This window comes from Camelus ferus, chromosome 14 (genome assembly GCF_009834535.1).
Source record: "Camelus ferus isolate YT-003-E chromosome 14, BCGSAC_Cfer_1.0, whole genome shotgun sequence".
NCBI classification, from domain to species: Eukaryota; Metazoa; Chordata; class Mammalia; order Artiodactyla; family Camelidae; genus Camelus; species Camelus ferus.
Window position 1 is genome coordinate 8938863 of NC_045709.1, and position 21554 is coordinate 8960416.

The 21554-nt window shown below is 43.1% G+C and overlaps 1 long non-coding RNA gene across 1 annotated transcript; it reads right to left on the bottom strand.

Moving 5' to 3' along the window:
- Window positions 1-13445: 13445 nt before the first annotated feature.
- On the bottom strand, window positions 13446-21302 carry LOC116668532. Its single transcript, XR_004325656.1, has 3 exons — window positions 21010-21302; window positions 20764-20936; window positions 13446-14823 (listed from the first exon to the last, which is right to left on the bottom strand). It is a non-coding gene; the product is annotated as an uncharacterized LOC116668532 (long non-coding RNA).
- Window positions 21303-21554: the final 252 nt, after the last annotated feature.

Here is a 21554-nt window from a genome sequence, read left to right on the forward strand (position 1 = left end):
ACCCCGAAATACAGAAGGAACTCGTTGGAATGTGTGTTAGTCAGCCCAGGCTACCCTAACAGAATTCCACAAACTGGGTAGCTTCCACCAGACATTTATTTTCTCACAGTTTTGGAGCCTAACACTCCAAGATCAAGGCGCCATCAGGGTCGGCTGCTGGTGTCAACTTTAAATTCTCAGGAGGCAATGATCAATCAAAGTGTTTATCTGGGATCAAAGAATTGCAACTCCGGGTACACAGATTTGAGTAGCAACAGAAATAGTATCCCAGTAGGGAGGTATCATCAGGGGATTTTAAAGACAAAAGGAAATTCTTGCATAAGTTGTTTACAAAGAATTTTGATTGCTGTTGATGACCGGAAAGCTAGTCTTGGCTACCCATGGTTTGGCTGACACAATTGTATATATGTATTTGTTTACAGTTTGTCTTTCCCAATATGTTGCAAACTTCACAAAAGTGGATTTGTTGGTTCTGCTCATCGAGGCAGCCCAGGCCTAGAATAGTCCCTGAAACCAAGAAGGCACTGAATCCATATTTTGAATGAAGGAAGGAAGCACTTAACCTCAGTTTCCTTTTCCCTGACTTGGCTCTTCCTCACTCAGGTCCAGCCCTCCGGGGCCCTGGCCTGCCCTTGGCCTCACCGAGCTCTGGCATCTCAGGGAGACCGTAGCTGGCTCAGGGCCAGCTTAAAGGCTGGGAACTAAATTCAGAAACAGCAGGCAGAGCAGCCTTGAAAGAGGAGAGGCTGGGAGGACTTTGCTAAAGACATATACAGCACAAAGCAAAACCTTGTCCAGTCCATATCTGCCCAAGATAAAAGTGTTTCTGGGCTAAAGGCAGGAGACAGCTGATGAGGTAAAAGGGCTTGAATGAACCCAATTGTCAGAGCGCAAAGGAAGAGACTGGAAGCTCCGTGAGATGAGGCCTGCCCGGATCCAGCACAGAACCTTGGTCAATTTGTAACCTATCAGAAGATGCATTTAGAGAGCACATGGTAGGAGTGCATGGGGTGAGACCTATCACAGGTAGAACATGGGAAGGACACGGAAGACAGACAGCCTCCAAATGAAGATGCCACTTAAAAGAGGCATCAGTGATGAGATGGAGAGTCTGGAGACGAAGGGTCACAGCCTGGTCCCAGCGGTAACTGGCCATGGGAACCTGGGCAAGATACTCAATTCCTTTGTGCCTTATTTTTCTCGTCTGGAAAATTGGTACAAATGTGACTGACTGGGTCGATTGCATCTTAATTATAGGCAAGAGCCTGGAACATGCAGGGTGTTCTACTGCAAGGCAAAGAGGAGGGAGGAGGTAGGAAGAAGGGCCTAAAGGGAAAGACGGGACGGGACAGAGACAGAGCCGTGTCGGCAGAGAGGATCCAGGCTGGGCGGACAGAGGAACCGAGGGGACAAAGGTCAAGGAGAGGGGGCTTTGTAACGGGATGACTGGGAGTGAGCAGGAGTTGGGGGGGGAATCTGGCGATGAACCGAGGTAATAAAGACCTTGACCGAGACCCAGGGATACAGCCACCAGCGCCCCAACTGAGGTGCTGGTAGGTTCTTCCTCTGTGGAATGCCACCCAGGGAAGCCTTTGTGCCCACCTGGGCAGACGCAGGGCAACTTGGGTCCTCAGAAGTGGTGCCGGTCTCAGCAGGAGGCAGAATTTTGTTAACACATGACTCACCTGGCTCAGAGCCTGCTGGGGAGGAGATGGAAACATAGTAAATGCCCAAGCAGGAAGAAAATGAAACATTTTGGAAGTCACTCAAAGGCAGATTTTACGTTAATTTGAAATAAAACATTTGGTTAACCAATTGCTCTCTGAGTGATTTCAGTGATTTTTAAAAAAAATTTTAAACATTTTTTATTGAGTTATAGTCATTTTACAATGTTGTGTCAAATTCCAGTGTAGAGCACAATTTTTCAGTTATATTTGAACATACATATATTCATTGTCACTTTTTTTTTCGCTGTGAGCTACCACAAGATCTTGTATATATTTCCCTGTGCTATACAGTATAATCTTGTTTATCTATGCTACATTTTGAAATCCCAGTATGTCCCTTCCCACCCACTGCCCCCTTTTTTAATTGAAGCATAGTTGATTTACAGTATATATTAATTTCAGGTATACAGAAGGATTCAGTATTTTTACAAATTATGCTCCATGAAGTTATTGCAAGATAATGGCTATAATTCCCTGTGCTGTACAATATATTCTTGTTTGTAATCTATTTTATACATAGTAGTTTGTATCTCTTAAACCCCTATCCCTAATTTCCCCCTCCTTCTTTTCCTTTCCCCTTTTCTAACCACTAGTTTATTTTCTGTATCTGTGAGTCTATTTCTGTTTTGCATGTCTTTTCATTTCTATTATTCTTTAGATTGCACATACAGTGATATCACACAGTAAACACTGTGTGATTTATTTCACTAAGCATAATATTCTCTAGATCCATCTACATTGCTGCAAATGGTTGTATTTCATTCTTTTTTATGACTGAGTAATATTCCATTGTGGTATATATACCACATCTTCTTGATCCATTTGTCCTTTGATGGGCACTTGAGTTGCTTCCATGTCTTGGCTATTGTAAATAGTGCTGCTATGAACATTGAGGTACATGTACCTTTTGAAATTAGTGATTTCATTTTTTCCAGATATATAGCAGGAGTGGAATTGCCCTATCAAGTGGTAATTCTACTTTTAGTATATATCTTTTTTCTGTCTGACCTATTTCACTAAGTGTAATATTCTCTAGGTCCATCCACATTGCTGCAAATGGCAGACTTTTGTTCTTTTTTATGACTTCTGGACTTCCTATGTTCAAGATAGACATCACCTTGGCATTCACTGGAAGGGCTGTGAGCTCAGGCTGGTTCCAACTGTGCAAGGTCTGAGTCATCTCACTGATGACTTGACTTCTCATCAGGTTCTCTGCCTGCTGAGTAAAACTTCTCATAACCCCCCTGTCAGACACTTTCTCCAAGGACCAGCTCACCTCCTGCGCACACAGTGTCCTATGTCACAGGCCAGAGTAGCCACCCAGAAATGGGGATGAACTCTCTTGGGGAACAATGTAATCACTATCACTTATTGAATGAATGGATCAAAACCCTATCTTCATAGAACACTAGGATGTTATCTGCATTTTTCACTCCCATCCTTTCATGAGTGTACAACAGTGTTTTCTAGAGGCTACTCATGTGTGATATCACAATAGAGGCTACTCATGTGTGAATGTCGAATATCCAGGGGAATGTTAGACATTACAGAGATTTGCAAAAATGTAAAACATGGTCACTCTTCTAATCAAAATTTTTTTATTTTGAAAATAGTAACTTTTCACAAAAAATATTTTAAGGTTAGTGTGTAATTGATATATATATATATTTTTTGGTTATTCTTTTTTCTTATTGAAGTATAGTTGCTTTACAATCTTTTCTTGCTAATTAGTACTTTTTCTAATGAAATAAATATTTGAATGAGCAATTTAATTGAAAAGTAAATTCTACTTTTTAATGTAGTAAAGATTGATACAACCTATGTAAACAAAAACTCTTTGAGTTTTCAACAATGTTTAAGACTCAATAATTTTTAAAGGGGTCATAAGACCAAATGACTGCAAACTGAGTGAGATCATATACTTACCTTTTCTATACTGTCTCTTTAGTCTTCAGAACAGACCTGTGAGATAAAGCCTTTGATCTCCAGGCTACAGAAGACACAAAGAAGTTCAGAGAGAACTCCTACCTCTAACAAGAGTCAGATCTGGGGTTGCACACGCCCACTTTCTCTATTCCTTCCACTTTTCGGCAGTGTCTCCTGACACCATTTGTGGTGAAAGGAAGTTCTATGTTAAGAGAAAGAAAACCACAGCAATTAGTGATTTTGCAAGAGGCAAACTTCACTCTCCAAAGTTGTCTGAAAAATATTCAGAAAAATAAGAAACAAACTTATTTCAAAAGTGACCTTTCTCCATCCCTGGCTTAGCCCTGGGCACTTGCTGGGTCTCCAGGGGGAAGGGTCCTACGGTGAGATCGGGGCCAACCACGTCTGCACAGCGCCCTCTGCTGGCCCATCCCAGCTCCAGCATTGCTTGGTTGGGTCTGGTGGCCTTTCCCCGCAGAGCCTACAGGGACCACTGGGATCTTACAAGAGTCGGGAATTCCTCTAGTGGCAACCAATCCTTTATAAGTGTGAGAGGCCTCTCTCACCAGTGAACTTCCCTTGAGACTGCTCTTGCTTTGCAGAGGTCCATTTCTCTGCCTGTTTTGCACACCCAGAGTTCAGAACACCCACAAAGAACCACCTTCTCCACACTTGTGACTTGGCAAAGAAGTCTGGCATGAGCTTTGGACCCACACAAACCTCGGCTTGAATCCAGACCCTTCGATCTGTAGCTTGGCAAGTTACTCAATCTTTCTGAGCCCTACTCTTCTCATTTTAAAAACAGAAATGTTAGTATTTCCCTCGTAGAGTCACTGTGAGTCTGAAGTGGGACAGTACAGACGTACTTGGCACAGGGCTGAATGGTGCTGGTTTCCGGTTCCCCACTTCTGCTCTGAGCTGTCACAGAGGGTGACCATGAAGTGCAGGAAACCTCACCCTGATCTCCTTCCTGTCTTCAGCTGTGGATTCAGCTCCCTCCAGGGGCAGGACTTTATGCAGCTCTCAGGATATAAAGTTGAAATGGGGTGAGTTGAGTGCAGTAGTTTCTAACATTTTCACAAATGTTACACAGATTATTTGTCCCTTAAGAGAATTTTTTTTAAAGATTTTATTTTTTTAAAGCAGTTTTAGCTTCACAGCAATACCGAGCAGAAAGTGCAGAAATATCCCATATGCCCCCTTTCCCCAGATATCCATAGCCTCCCCCACCAGATGGTACATTTGTGACAATGGCAGAACCTACATGGACACATCATTATTATCGCAAGTCCATAGTTTACCTGAGGGTGCGCTCTTGGTGCTGTACATTCCACGGGTTTGGACGAATTTATGTACGCTAAATGCACGTGTGCTGACCTGAAAGTAGGGGTCAGCGTGAAAGAGGGCTCTGAAGCTGCTCCACTGCTGGCCTTGAAGATGGGGGAGGGGGCTGTTCGCCAGAAATGGGCGTGGCTTCTAGAAGCTGGAAAAAGCTACAAAATAGATTCTCTCCTAGAGTCTCCAAAAGGAACACAGCCCTGCTGACTCCTCGATTTTAGTCCAATGAGACCCACATCAAGACTTCTGCTCCTACAGACCTGAAAGAGAACAAACTCGTGTTGTTTGAAGCTACCAGGGTCACGGTGATTTGTTACAGCAGTAAGAGGAAGTGAGAACCTGGAGAAGGATAAACCTCTGGGGATCAGAGCTCTCCCAGTTGGTGGAATGTAAGAACCGACCCAATGGTGTGGAGCAGGAGGCCCTGCTGCAGGGAGGACTGTTCCCAAACTCAGGTTCAGCTGCTCATCCCTCAAGAATCCAATACTGAGAGACAAGTGTTGGGTAGAAGGAAAGAGGGCTTTACTGAATAAACTGGCAATCCTGGGGAGAAGTGGGGGCTCATGTCCCAAAGAACCAACTCACTGTTGTTGACTGGGGGCAAGAGCTTTTAAAGGGGAGTTTCAAGGGGGGGAAGGCAGAGGGAGGGGGCTGCGTGCAGAACAGAACAGCCAGCTCCGACGGTCATCTTGAAGTCGGTCATACGGTGGTCTGATCAGCATCATCTTGATTGTTTTAAGTAAGTTAACCTTCAACTTCAGGGTCCGTTTGTTCCCACTTCCTTGAGGTTAGTTCTCAGAATTGTGCAAGATGGAGCAGCTTTTGTCATGGCTACAGTCTGGTCATCATGCGGTTACCTTGTTCCACTTGGTGGGGGTTTCAGTGTCTGTAAAAGAGCTCAAAGAACATGGCTCAGAATATTATTTATGGTCCTTGAGGAGGAACTAAAGGTCCTTGATTTTGTTTACTGGCTAAACTATTATTTTGTTGTGTTTCACTATTTTCCTTTGCTTCTGCATTTTCTTACTTCTCTGATTAAATTTATTCTTTGCTAATTTTTTTTTTTTAATGTAAAGAGGCAGGCGAAGGACATGGCGGCAGTGGTGGTGGGTTCTTTCCTAGGAAGGCCTCACAGGATCCTGCTCTGTTACAGGAACTTCAGGGCTCACTTCACTACCATCAGTACCATTCACTTCAAAACCTGAATGTTTTTTACGTTTCAGCACTCCTCTAAATAAGGCACCTGTAGCGTTGAAATGCTTGTTTTCCTTCTGTAGGGGGCTCCTTCTCATGGTAGCCTGTTGAAATGATTATTCTCATTCATCAAATTGAATTTAATTAATTTTCATATTTTTAAGAGCTTGATAGCTGCTAACTAAATCCCCTTGGCCAATAACTCCAGAAAACAATCTGCGTTTTTCCCTTCTTGCATTTCTTTGCATCCTACAAAGTTGTATTTACTCCTCCAGAGTAAAACTGCTCGCTATGCCAGGCCGTACCGGCAAATTCTCTGGAAGGAAGAGCATCCGCTAGTAAAACACAGCTCAAGGACTTGAGGCCAACAGATGAACACTGAGAGCATTGCTTTAGCCAGTGGAAGAGAGTAGAAGGGAGACACTGCTTTTCCTTCAGCCTCTGGGAGGATCCTGAAGGCTGGGCTGCAGGACCCCAGAGCAGAAGCGCAGCCCCAGCTCTGCCTGCAGACAACTTCAAAGGCGCATCCCACTCTGTGAAGCCTATTCCTGAACTTCTTTGTCTGGGGAAGTTTTCCAACGGCTTTTTCAGATTTGGTTTCTGACAGCCCGTGTCTGTGAATGTTTTCATACCCAACCTGGCTGCTTTAGATCTCCCGTTCAGGGACACGCTGCCTTCAGAGCCACCTATGTCCTCAGAGCTCCACCTGGGTGTCTGGTGGCCCAGCCTGCAGTGTCATGTTTTATTTCTGTGAGTCAGCATGTACAGCAGCACTTGTCCCCAGACTGGCCTGAGGGGAGTGCTAGAAAGTGCTTCAAAACCTACCGCTGGATTTCTCTGATGCGTAATCAGACTGATATAATCATACAACATATTATTACACACGTCTGGGAAATGTATGTGTGTCTTCACACACACACAACACACACACACACACACACACACACACACACACTCTAATAGAGGTACATAGCATTAAGAAGAAACTTCTTCACAGCTCCAGCAAGAATCTGCTATCAACATTCTATGACCTGTGATTAGTACTCTGATTAATAATGTGATAATCTTAAACTAAAGCCACTCTGTACTCACCCTGCACGTTCAAATACACACCCCACCTGTGTACTGCCAGACTTGCCTGTGTTACAAAGCACTTTCAAATACGTTATTTCACTTCATCCTCACAATAGTCTGGTTTTATAGCAAGGGGTCTAAGGCTAAGAGGGTAAGTGATGTGCCCAAGATTACAGAGCTCCTGAACGGTGGTGCTGAAGTCAGCTAATCACATTTGCTCTTTCTTCTGTATGATCACACCTTGAGAGGAACTCAAAAGTACTGAGAAGTTGTGATGGTCATAGAAAGAATGATTTTCATTGATTCAGCATATACTGTATGCCAGGCCCTGAACTGGGCACTTCCATGCACTTCTCATGTAATCTTGATGCTCACCCTTAGAGGTAAGTAGCATAAGTTTCACTTTATAGATGAGGAATCTGAGGCTCAGAGAGGTGAATCAACAAGCCCAAGGACACACAGCTCACATCTGGTAGATCCAGGTTTGAATTCAGTTCTGACTCCAAAGCCCAGGCTCTTCACTTTTGGCTCTGCTCCCTATTTTCCCTTGAGTGCAACTTTAAATCAATGCCACTACCTTTTGTATCAGCATTCACATTTTGCAACTTCTCTGGTTATGGAATGAAAGGATCTGCTCCCTGTTAAAAAAAAATGCAAGCCTCAGGAACTAAGTGTAAGGGAGAGTCTAGGGGTCAGTAGGCAGCCCCCTTAGTGTCTCTGAAAGTCACACTTCAGAGGTGGCCAGCCCCTAGGCTGCTGGTGGCACAACCTCAACTCTGGGAGGACAAACAGGCTCTTCTGGGAAGAGCTGGGTCTGAGCAGAGCAGAGAAATCGTGAGTCCTAGAGACAAAACTTGAGTCTGAGAGGCTCTGCTCTTTAGGAGCGGTGTGGCCTGGGCAATTTCCTTACACTCTCGGAGACTCTGCTTCCTTTTTTGGAAAACAAGGATTAAATTAGATAATGGGGGTCGGGGATAGGGAGGGGTCGCAAGACAGAACAAGGAAGCTATTGTTACATGCACTCTTCCAGGGACTCGAGATTCCCTTGCCCCTTCTCTGAGGGACGCTCTGGACCATAACCAGGGACTGCCAGGGCCACACACTTCCCCGTGCTGCCTTCCGAAGGGCTTGTGCTCCGTTGATACATGTGTCATTTCCTGCAGGAGTTTCCAAACCTCTTCCCCGTGAAGCTACCTTCCACGAAAGGGCTGTTGTTTGTGTTGAGAAGCGACTTTGCCCATCGGAGGAACAGCTCCGGTTCTGCAGGCTCCGACAGCGTGGAGCGGGGAGCCTGCGCGGCTGCAAATGTCAGAAACTGAATTACAGGCGGTGGCGCAGCGCCAGCTCCGAGATGGGTGGGGTCCAGCTGCAGAGCCTCCCAGCTGTGACTCTGGCCAAGTCGGCCCCTTCTCTGCTGGCCCCTTCTCTGCAAGCGTCAGTGTCCTTATTTGTATAATGAAGTTAATTTCCACCTGTCAGAATTGCAGATAACGTTAATGAAACGGCTAAGAACCTGGTACAGAGCAAGAGTTGGGTAAATGTCAGTTCTCCCGTTTCCCCTTCTGCCTTGCTTCCTCGTGCCTGCGTTTGGAGTCGGGCATTTTTCGGTAACAGACACAAAGGCAAAAGTGCATGGGGTGAAGAAGGGCTCTGCCCACTCTTAAGAGTCACTCAGGTCCACCCTGTTCAGAGAGTCCACCCAGATGTGTTCTTTAACTCGAGAATTTATGAAGATGAAGAGAGGAGTTGATAAAGATGGCTGAGCCTACATGTGTTAATGAGAACAGTATTCAGAGGCTGCTTTGTGGTGACCCCTACTGGATTCTGGCGTCAAACTCCTGTTTGTCCTCACTTGGGACCGGGACACTGCCGCTGTGTGGCACAGGCAAATTCCAGGGATCCTCTTGTGACTTAAGTCGGATTTTCCCTCATTGCCTTTGCAGAAATACTCACTTCCTGCTTCAGAGCTGATGATGCTGACTCCTTAGCTTTGTTTACACAATTGCTGAAGGTGTTGTTTTTAAGTCCTGCATCTTTATTGAATTGATATCTGCAAAAGCCTTTGATTCCCTTGCCAGTGCTCTGTGAACTGGATGTCGCTTCTCAGTCTGGACGGATATGGGCCCCTTCTGGCCGAACCATGACACGTCCTGAGACACAGTGTTTAAATAATTCCCAGGAAGCGGCAGCTCATTGGCACCGGTGTTAATCACTTCATATCCAGTTTTCTGTGGTTTCATCATAGTCTGACTTCGGACTCAAGGTTAAGAAAGGATGAAACAGGTTTGCAAATATTTTCTTCCAGTCTGGATCTTGTCTTTTTATCATTTTTATAGTCTTTTGCAGTGTGAAAAATTTGCATTTTGATGAAGTCCATGTTACTGATTTTTTTAATGAATCATTCTTTTGGTGTCACGTGTAGGAATTTCTCATTCTGACCCCTGAAGGATCCTATATCTGTCTTATATTTTAATCTATAATCTATCCTGAGTTTAATTTTTTATTTAAAGTGTGAGGTCTAGTTCAAGGTTTTTTGTTTTGGGGGTGGGGTTTTTTTGTTGTTTATTTGTTTGTTTCTTTCTCTTGTCCATGGATATCTAATTGCTCCAGTACCACTTGTTGAAAAGACTATCCTTTCTCCATTGAATTGCTTTTGCATCTTTGTTAAAAAAAAGTCACTTGAGCATATTTGTGTGGTTCTCTTTCTTAATTATTTATTCTGTTCCACTGACCTATGTTTATAGCCTTTTGCCAATACCACATTTTCTTGAGTACTATAGTACATAATAAGTCTTAAAATTGGGTAGAGTGACTCCTTCACTTGATTCTTTTTCAAATTGTTTTAGCTATTCCAATTCTTTTGTCTTTCCATATAAATTTTAAGATAAACTTGTCTATACATCTATTAAAAAGTCTTGTTGGGATTTTGATAGGAATTATATTAAACCTATACATCAGTTTGGGGAGAACTGACATCTTTATTAAACTGAGTCTTCCATCTATGAACATGGTTTGTCTTTCCATTTATTTAGATATTCCTTGATTTCTTTCATCAATGTTTTGCAGTTTTCAACCTACGAACCCTGTACTTGGACATTGTGAACTCCTTAGCTACAGATGTTATCTAAATAAGATATGGGGGAATTAAATGATGATTTGATCATGGTTGGAGGGACCACAGGAAGTAGTCAGAAAAGAGAAGAGCAGCCGATCAGAAGAAAGCAAAGACTCAGTGGCGCTTACTCTGGACCAGGCACTGTCCTCAGTGCTGTGCACTCGTGGCTTGTTCATCCTTGGGACAACCCCACAAATGAAGTACCATTGTGATGCCAGTTTACAGATGAAGAAAGTAAGGCACAAGAAGTGAAATAAACTGTCCAAGACTATTCAAGGCAGAACTTAAGTCAATGTTCTTAACCACCCACACTATGAAAGCAGTTTTACAGAATGCTAAATATGAGTCAGAAATAGAAAAATCGGTGCCCAGTCCTCCCTATTCCATATTAAGGCACCAGAGCAAATTTCCTGGCTTTGAACTTGCAACATGGCCCCTGTCACTGCCACTGACACTGGGAGATTCCTATCACTGCTACAGAGACTTAAGTAAAGGAATGCAATCACCAAGAGAGAATAGCTCCATGAGGAGAGAAAGGGCCTGGGAGGGGAGATTTGGTTAAAAGACACAGCACAATGTGAAAGAAACAAAAAGCTGGGATTCAGGGGGATATGGAAGAACCATTTAAACCTGAACCAAAGAATTACCAAAAAAAAAAAAAAAAAAAAAACCCCAAAACCCTGAACCAATGAGTTACAACTGGAAAGTCTCACAAGATGGTCCAAAGTGTCACCAAGGATTCAGATGAAGTGACCCAACTAGGCAGGTGGTAAACAGAACAGACAAATTGATCAGGCAACAACCCAATCATTGTGTGAAGCCAAATGTGGTTGACTAAATACACTGCACACCTGTAAATTATCTTCTTGATGGTTTATTCATAATTTGGTAAAACGGCTTTGCCCATTAAGCATCTAAGAGTTATGCTGAAGACCATGTGGGGCAGTACCATGGAGAAACAGTAGGAAAGTGGTCTCCCCACAGCCCTACCCTCTAGAGAAGAGCCTGGAGTTCTTTCTCACCATCCGTGGAAGGTTCTAGCAGCATACAACAGAGAGCCTCCTCTTTGGTTTATTCTATCATGGTGGTTTCCTTCTTCTCTGCAGTTATGTTTAATAGGAAACAAGATTCATCCTCCCAAGCTTTGGCTTTGGGATTGCACTGGCTGTAACATGCGGCGCTGTGCTGCATGGACCACACAACACCTGCCGGTCCACCAGGTCCACCACGGCTGACCCTGGAGCTTTATAACCGGGCATCCTTATCAGGCTTCTCAGAGCTTCCAGGGAGGTCCAGGGCAACACTCATACATAATTTTCAGGCCACAAGGGGGAAGAAAAGGCTTTCTTCTTACCTGTCTCTCAGAGCTTTGCCTTTGCAAAGCAGTGTTCTTTTCAGAACAAGACTGCCAGCATCCTGCCAGACACAGAAAACAAAAGTCAGCACCCAAATAAGCCAACTCCTTGGTCCTTCCCTGAAACTCGCCGATCATGAGAGTATCTTCCCAATACTCAGTACGCACCTAGGACCTCTGGTCACTCATGCTGCGGCTTATTTTGCCTGAAATATTCTTCTCCAACATTCTCCTTCCTTGGGCCTGCCTGATTCCCCTTCATCTCATAGGAATTACCTTGGTCACCTCCTCTAGGAAGTCTATCCTGACTGCCTCCAGGTTATAGCATAAGCCACTCGCAGATATGGCCCTGTAGCATCATCCTGTGCTCACCTCACTATAGCATTTATTGGGCTATAGTGCATCTTCTCTTTTCTCCCATTAGACTCTAAGCTCATGAGAGAAGAGTTCTGTGTCTGGATCAGAGCTGATAACTGATATTCAACAGAGTGCACATTTTAGGCCTTGACAAATATTTGCAAGATGAGCAGATGTTGGAAGCTAGCAGGTGTGCCAAAGTGAAGGCATCATTCAGGAGTGGGATGGTCAGGAGTGCAGCTACCAACATCAGATGGACTGGGTTAGAATTCCTGACCTGCCACTTACTAAGTGATCTTAGAGCCCCCTAAACCTTAATTCCCTCAATTATAGAATAACAACCAAACCATGACCATAAATAGCAATTACTACCTCTGTTTTTATTACCCTCCCTACCTCAGGATTGAAATAAGGATTAACTGAGCATTTTCAACTGAACTCGGCACATTCTTGATAAACAGCAATACATTCTCCCCTCCCCTAGTACTGCCCAGTCTTTCCTCTACTAGGGTGGGGAAAGAAAAATCCTTCATTTAGAAAAAATCCTTAAATTCATATCTGAAGAAAACAAAACTGGCTTGTTTTTCTAAGACAGCCTCCAATCAGCCAGAAGCCAATTCATCATCCTGTACAAAGATGAGTAAAAATCTATCACGCTGTCATCTGGGATGACTCACAGCAACAGAGGGTCTCATTTCCAAGGGCGCATTTGAAGTGTTTCTCAAGAGCCATTTTTCACTCACAGAACTGGCCGTTAGGTGGCAGGCGAGCTGGGGACCCTCGGAGAGCAGAGTGGCCTGACCCTTAAAGGGCTCACAGGGGCGGCAGCGCTTAGAGGCGAACATCTGACTCATGCAGAGAGTGTTAGCCCAGAAAATGACAAGGGCTTATTTCAACAGTGTGTAAGTTATAACATCCTTGGCCCCTAAGTAGTACAACAGACACGGGAAGCCTGAGTGTAATCTCCCCAGAAAATAAAAAATTCAGGCAGTTGACAAATGAAGACACAAGAGCTTATAAACTATTTTAGACATGTTATAAATTTGATCCCAAGATAATTAAGTGATAATGCAGGCAGCCTCATCTAGTTGTGTGTCTTCAAAGTTTGAAAGCCTACAGTGACCTCATAGGGGTTTCTCAACCATGGTGGGGGTGGAGGCGGGACACTGGCCTCAGGATCTCCAGGGGAGCAGCCCTGGTTTGAGAAAGAACATCCAACATGCCTACTCTTTTCATAATACAAACTAGGGAAGCAAAGCTTGATGGGGTCTGTCTAGAGGCTATAATGCAAAAGATGGCATGAAAAAGCACTGAAAGGGCACAGATTTTTTAAAAAGATATCAGAAACATGTACACAATATTAACAATAATGATAATTAACTTTTATTAAGTACTTAATATTCACAGTGCCATCCGCCTCACATGTTTTATCCAGTTTTGTCCTTACAACACCCATGTGGTGGGCATTATTAATATTTCCACTTGACAAATAAGAAAACGAAGGCTCAGAGAGGTTAAATAATGTCTCCAGGCACACAGCTAGAATCCAGAGGCAGCATCAAGTCTCAGCGTTCTGACTCCATAGCTCACAGGAAGTCTGAGACGGCTGGCAGGACTCCTGAATGCTCTGGAAGGTTCTTTCCGGCCTGCTCTTCTCCCAGGTACACCCAGACCTCTGGGTGAACAACCTGACTGGCTGGACATTCCAGGAGCTGAGATGTCCCTTGAGGTTGCACCTGCCCTCTGGCCCCTTGTCATAAGCTCAGACGTTGCTTCCTCTGCGGAACCGCAACGACCACCATCAGTGTTCTGTGCACTCTCCTCTCTGCTCCCAGTGGGGGCTGTCACAGCTGTCCCGGGAACATTTCTCTTACTGCGTTTTACCCGTCTGTCTGCCTCCCATGCTAGATGATGGGCTCCCTGAGGGCCCAGCTTGCTCTGGTTCATCCTTGACTGTGGAGTCCAGTCCTGGACCTGGCACAAAAGAGGCACTCATCATTCTGAATGTTTACCAAGTGAATGAAACCTTAATTATCCTGCTTGTTCTCAGGTCCAGGAGTGGGACACTTTAGGCCACACAACTGGTTGGTATTTAAGAGCAGGAGAGGGCTCTGCACAATCCCAGTTCTTGGCTCCTGGTTTCAGTTATGTTCCAGGACTGGGCGAGAGTCTGAGATGCACTGGAGATCGCTGGGGCTGTCAAAGGGACATCTGGAGTTGATGGGATATAGGATACGATGGCTTTTACTTTACTAGATACTGCCAAATGGTTCTCTAAAGTGGTTCTCTCAATTTATATGGCTCCTTTACAAGCCTGTGGGTGCGTGACTGGAGATCACCATTTGTAGCAAGGAGTCAGCAGCAGTGTCTCTGGCCCCCATCTTGATGTTCCCTCTGGTTCTCAGTAACAGCTGGGGGTGCTTCCTGCAAGGAACCCAGCTGTCAGCAGGTTGGTTTTATCCACAATCAACTTTCAGGCCGTTTGTCTTGCTTTAGCCGTGTGGAGCTACCTGGCTGTAGTTGGCACCCACTGTCCTCGATCCCTTGCAGACACAGATGTGCGCATTTTTAAACTGCAGAGACCCGATGCCAATGAGGTGCTCACAGTGTCAATTTAATGCTTTCCATGGGCACAAACCACTGCAGCAAGCTTGCTGTCTCACAAGAAATACCTTCTGAAATCTGCTTCTCCTGAGAGGGCCATCTCCTCAGCTTAGAGCAAATTTCTAGCGCACATTCTGTAAAGGCAAAATAAAATTGCATATTTCCTGGTCCTGTTTTGCCAAAGATCTCAAAAATACAGAGTGAATATTTTATGTTTATGGTAAAGTAGAGAGACTAATATAACAAACATCTGTCCTTTATCACCCAGCTTTGTCACATGTTAACAGTTTGCTGTATTGTTCCCAAATTATTTTAAGAAATAAATTACAGATATGGTTGAAGATTCCTTGGGGGAGGAGGACTCCACCATCACATTCATCTCTCTTCACTATCTTGAATTTTAATGTTTATCATTTCCAATATTTTTAAACACTGACTGCATATGTATGAATCCATAAATAAGATTTAGTGCTGTTTTGAACTATTTTTGCAGTATAAAAATGATATACTATTGTACTGGTCCTTCTGTAAATTGCTTTTTCACTCAAAAATATTATTTTTGAGATTTTAAAATATTGATACACGCAGGACTAGCTCATTCACTCTGACTACTGAATTGTAGGAATAGATGTTTAATTTTTTTTGTTGTTTGTGAACATTTAGTTATTCTCCATTTTCTTCCTGAAAAACAATACTGCAATGAACTGTCTTATACACATCTACTTGTGCAATTTGAGAAAACGTCTCAAGAGTAGAGTTGATGTGTATAGGATACGATGGCGTTGACTTTGCTAGATACTGCCAAATGGTTCTCTAAAGTGGTTGTGTCAATTTATATGGCCAATAATAATTACAAAGTTTCCTTTTTTCATGTCCAAGACTTCTCTTTATGAGAAAAATTTCAAATTAACATGAAAAGTTGCCAAAACGGTACAATGAACACTTGTATATACTTCATTTTAACAGTTATTAACATTTTGCTACATTTGCTTTCCTTTTCTCTTGCTTCAAAATTTCTTGGCCCTTTTTATTCTGTATTTCTGCATGTATACATATATTTCAATATATGCATATATACATACATACATATAATAAATATAAATAAGATTTTAAAATATATAGGTATATATCCTAGAACAAGGACATTCTCCTACATAACATAATGCAATATTATACTCAGGAAAATACACATTGATAAAATTCTATTACCTATCATATGGTCCAGATTCAAATTTCTCCACTGAACTAATAATGATAATGATTTATAATTTTCCTCTAGTTCATAAAAGCCCAGAATCTAACCAGGGATTAATATTGTATTTAATTGTCATGTATCTTTAGTCTTTTTTAACCCCTTTTAATCTAGAAAAAGTCACCAGGTTAAAAAAAAAAATATTCCACAACATTGACATTGTTTTCTCCTTGCCAACTCTTGATAATGTCAGATTTCTCAATCTTTGTCAAACTGATAGGGGTGAAATATCCCATTGTGATTTTAATTTGTTTTTCCTTAATTCCAAGTGCAGTTGAGAAAATTTTCATACGCATACTGGCAATTCAAATACCAAAAAGATTTTCTCCTTAATATCTTTTGCCTGTTTCAGTACTATGTAGTTTACCATTTTTCACGGATTTATAAAAGTTCTAGATACATCCTGGAAACTAAGTGATTGTCAGTTAAAGGCAATGTTAGCTGTGGTGCTTGGCTAGGTTGTTGAAAAGAGGTTTTTAATTTCAATATTCAAATACATCAATCCTTCCCTTAACGATTTGTGACTATGTAAGAAGTCTTTTTCCATCTCAAGTTCGTAAGACAGTCTCATAAAGATAAAGATAATTTTAGATCGTCTATCCACCTGAAAACTATTTTTGTGTTTGTGTATGATAGGGATCTAATTTCAGCTTTTTATGTATCACATGCCATTTACCAAAAAGTCCATCCTTTCCCCACCGATTCTTAATGTCACCTCTGTCATATCTCAGGTTTCCATGTACTAGCATTCTGCTCTTTCCACTCAAGAGTGGAAGTGGTGGGTCATAGGTTGTAGGCATCTTTAACTTTACTAGATATTGCCAAATTGTTCTTAAAATGGTTGTATTGATTTATATTGCCAATAACAATGACAAAATTTCTACGTCTTCATGCCCTCACCAACTCTTTTTTTGGGAAAATTTCCCTTGGCTTATTGACCTATCCCTAAGCTAGCATCACACTATCTTGGACTGGATAACGTCTTTGCAGTAAGTGTTGTTATCTGGTAAGGGAGGAATCTTTCACCTGCTGGTCCCAAGAGGGGGGAGAGAGACAGGTAAGGCAGAGCCAGACTTCCTCAGCTGGGCCTTAGCTGATCCATCTCCCACTCACAGATGCACACTGGCTAACTAAATGCTTACTGATGAGTGCTACTGAGATGTTGTGGCTGGTTGTCATGTAGCATTAGAAGACTATTGTGAAGATGAAATGAGCACGTCCCTGCGAAGTGCTGGGTACAAAGTAAGCAGTCTATAAATGTAAGCTATTATCCCACTTCAGTTAATGGCAATGAATAAGCTGAGTCATTCAAGTTGGAGACCTGGGGCTCATCAGTGATTCCTATATTGTCCCTTCACACACAGTTACCAAGTCCACTGATTCTACTGCTTTGATATTTCTCACACGGGTTACTTCTCCCCTTCCCTGCTGCCATGCCCTGGTTCAGGTCATCACTGCTGCTTATCTGGATGACTGGGTTCCCAGCAGCTCCTCTTGTCCTTCCAATTCTTTCTCCATGGTCCCAGGCAGAATATTTCTAAAATAAATCTGATCATGACAGTCCTTGGTGCCTTCAGAATAATTCACTTACTAGCTGTGTGACTACCAGTAATCTACTTAACATCTCACATCTTTTCTTCCTGATCTGTAAACTGGAGATAGAGTACCTCTTATAGCTGTTGCAAACATATGGTATAATTCACATGTAGTGCATTGTGCATGATGAGCACTCAGAAACTGTTACATCTAGTTATTAGTTTGGTGTCTTTTTTTGTTATTTGATGATACCTGTAGTGGGTCTGTGATGATGGTTTTATCTCCAGCATCCTCATTACTTTCTTCTTTTAAATAATATCTTAAGTCTCAGCCATGTGATTTGGGTTGGCTTGAACCCATCCCGACTCTTGAGGTGACACCCAATTGACCTAAGCAAATCAGAGTATCCCATCACCTTAAGCCAAGTCAGACCAATGAAAGCCAACAAGGTTTCATTCCAGCAGTTCAGTCTGCGTTATTGAAAAGTGGATTCTCCTTTCCTGGAGATCCTGGACAAGAATATTTGCAACCCTAGGAGCTACAGGCTGCCATTGTCGGATCACAAGTGAAGCTGCCTTTATGAGGCAGTAACTTTATGGAGGGCAAACTGGAGGTGTGGAATGAAACATGATTGAGCTGCTGGTTCAAGCCTCACCTGAAGCTAACCCTATATCTTGATTTTTCATGAGCCCATAAAGTCACTTTATTGTCTAGATCAGTTTTAGATGGGTTTCCTGCTACTTGGCGACCTAGAATCTTACACATAGTGTCCGCAAATGGATTCTTGAGCACTTCCTCTTCTTCAGACCATACTGTTCTAAGTGATGCTGACTCTAAGGGCCATACCTGTCATGTAGGTTGAACGTTGTGCCCCCAACAGATATGTCCACCTGGAACTTGTGAATGTGACCTAATTTGGAAAAAGGGTCTTTGCTGATGTATTTAAATTAAGAATGTCAAAATGAGATATACTGAATTAACTGGGTGGACCCTAAATCCAATGACAAGTGTCTTTATAAGAGACAGAAGAGGATACAACATGGACAGAAAAGAGGGGAAGGCCATGTGAAGGCAGAAGCCAGTGCATCCCTAAGCCGATGAATGTCTGGAGCCACCAGAAGCTGCAAGAGGCAGGGAGGGAGTCTCCCCTAGAGTCTTCAACACTTGTGCCCAGGGACACTTTAATTTCAGACTTCTAGCCTCCAGAACTGTGACAGAATAAATGCCTATTGTTTGAGGCCATCAAGTTTGTGGTATTTTGTTAATGATAGCCCTAGGAAGTGAATACACCTTAGCTGGGCAATTTGCATACCAGAACCATCAGAATGAGGGAACCCTCAACTCCATGAATTTCTATCCAATGTAGGAGAGGTGGCCCCAGTATATTTCTTCACAGCCCCTTCTTCACTATGGGTCTTCCATCTGTATCTATTACACATGATTACTTTCCATTTCCATATCCTGAAATTTTACCTAGCTCTTTTTTTTTTCTCCCCTTCTATCAAAATTTAAACTAAACTAGGGTGGCCATATGTGCCACTGTGCCTGGAACTGTTGCACTTTCTACCTACTGTCTCAATGTTATTATCAATAGCACCCTTTCACTCTCAAAGTTTCCTAATTTGGCCAGTTGATTCTACCGTCACCCAAGGTTCAACCCTAGTTGATAAAATCTATCAGCCTCTGCCCAGCTCACTGTGTTTAAGACACCAGTCATCACCTTCCTACTCACACTCCCTGAGGGAAGATGCTGTGCCCAGAGCTCTGGTCCCTTAATGGCTAGCATCACGTGTTTCCCTGCTCATGATGGACCGGGGTGGCCACATGGCTCAGGTGTACCCCATTCATAGGCTAGTCAGAAGCAGGCGATTTTTGTCATCTGTCTCAGAAAGATGAGCTGGGTATATTAAATTCCTTTCTTAGGAATTTGAAAGTGGGAAATGGAGAGACTTGAGTGATTAGGAACATAGCTATTAGGAAGGACGAGTAGAGAGCATGAGGCAGCGTTCAAGTAACTAGGAACAATCTGTTGGCCCCCCCAGGTAAAGGAGTGGAGGGATCGTCGACAGACCACAGGCTTACACACCTGGAGTTACGCTCTAGGGGTCGCCATTCACACAGAACGCCTGTTGACTGATGCTCCCCAAAGCTGTGCAACGCGGTAGTGGTGATTGTTTTGCTTCCTGGCATCTCTCTGTTCCGTTTCAGTTGTTGTGTATCTCTATCAGTGGTTCTCAAATTCTGCTGTATATTAGAATTACCCGAAGAGTCCTGATCCCCAAGTCACATGCCACGCTGAATAAACGAGAATCTCTGCGGTGAGACCCAGATTTCAGTCTTTTTAAAAGCTCCTCAGGTGAGATGAATGTGTAGCCAAGTTTGAGAATCACTGTTACCTTCCTGCGCTCCCTTTTCTGAGGTCATTTGAGTGGGTCTCTGCTGGAACCAAAAGATCTGTATGCATCACTTGTCCCTATCTTTGTAAGAAGATTTGCCACTTCCCGGATGCTCTAGATAGTAGGATATGGTCTATGACAGTCTTCTTACTGACCAGCTGTCATAATCCTTATCTAGAAAAATCTCGTGCACTTTGCCTGACACTCTAAATAATGAGGTAGTTAAATTGCTGGCTAATTTCATGAGCTGTTCGAAGAGCTCTTTGCATGAAAATGAGAATTATGTAAAACAGAATCTTGTTTTTGTCCATCCCTCCTCCCTCATTCCTCTTTGTGCTTCTGTAGACAGGATGAGTCATCTGTCAGCTACAACTGAACTGGAATTTCTTTTAAAATACGCAGCAAAAGTTGATTGTGCATTTTTTTTTTCTTCCAGTATTTCTCACTGGTTTCAGCCTGCTCATTTTCTACCATGTTTTTGTCCTCCTCCCTGGATATAAACATCCCCGACTCGGCAGCAGCAGCTGGCAGATGCCAGTGGTTTATCAAAGAGCAAAGGGACATAAGAACTGTATTTGGGAATGGCTATTTTTTATGACAAATTGATTCATGCTCTGTAGTTTTCTTTATTAAGTAAACCTGGAGAAACATACTTTTCTGTCCACTAGGTGACTTCCTCCTATTTTTGCTGGAAGAATCATTGATCATGTGTTATTATTAGCAGTATCCACACACCCAAAACCTGACCACTACTTCTAGAAATGAGATTAAATGATTTGATTCCAGAGAGAAAACTCTCTCCAGATCAACTGTGACAGGCAGGACTGCCAGGCACCACCACTGAGATGGACTTAGTTCTCCCCAAGAAAAAGTAACAGAGAGAAAAGTACCAGCTAAGCCTTTTCCAGGAAGACTTGGAGGCTGGGGCTGGTTTATAGAGCCCCAGGGGCCAGCCTGCGGTGGACAGGAATAATCCCTGGCTTCTCTGTTGAATGCAGTGCCCAGAGGTTTGAACAGACACCAGCCAAAGGAGAGACTGTGAGAATTCTGGGCCAGGTATTCTCTAGAAGAAAGAGAAATGTTCATCAGTTTTGGAACACACCACACTTCCACACTTTCACCCCTGCGCTGCTTACCTGCCTAGTGAACTCACTCTCATCCTTCAAGACCCAGCTCAAGCGACAGCTCTGTGAAGGTCCGTCTTATTTCCTCAGCTGGGACACACGAGTCCTGGTTGTAATGTTAGTATTGGCTGTATTCTCTTGAGTTCATTTAGCCGTGACCTGCCTTTCTCACTAGTTTAAAAACCCTCCGAAAGTGGGACTGCCCCTCTGATGTGCCCTTTTGCTCTGCAGCCTATCAGCGTGCCTGCTGGCACAGTGCTGGTGCTCAAGAAACGGTGAATTCAGAATGATGCTAGAAGGGAGACAAGAATGAACATGATTTAAGGATGTCTTGTGTGTGCAGCATTTCTATACATGATCTTATTAAATCTTCTTAACAACCCTATGAGGTAGATATAAATACAAGAACAGTGAGGCTCAGAAATATTAAGGGTCTTTCACTGCTAATAATGTGCCAGTCATATTCTCTCTCTACTCCACGACAGCCTGAGTTACTCTAAAAGCCTCTTTTAAAATGGAACTATATATTCTTTTTCCTTAAATAGAATGTGCTAATG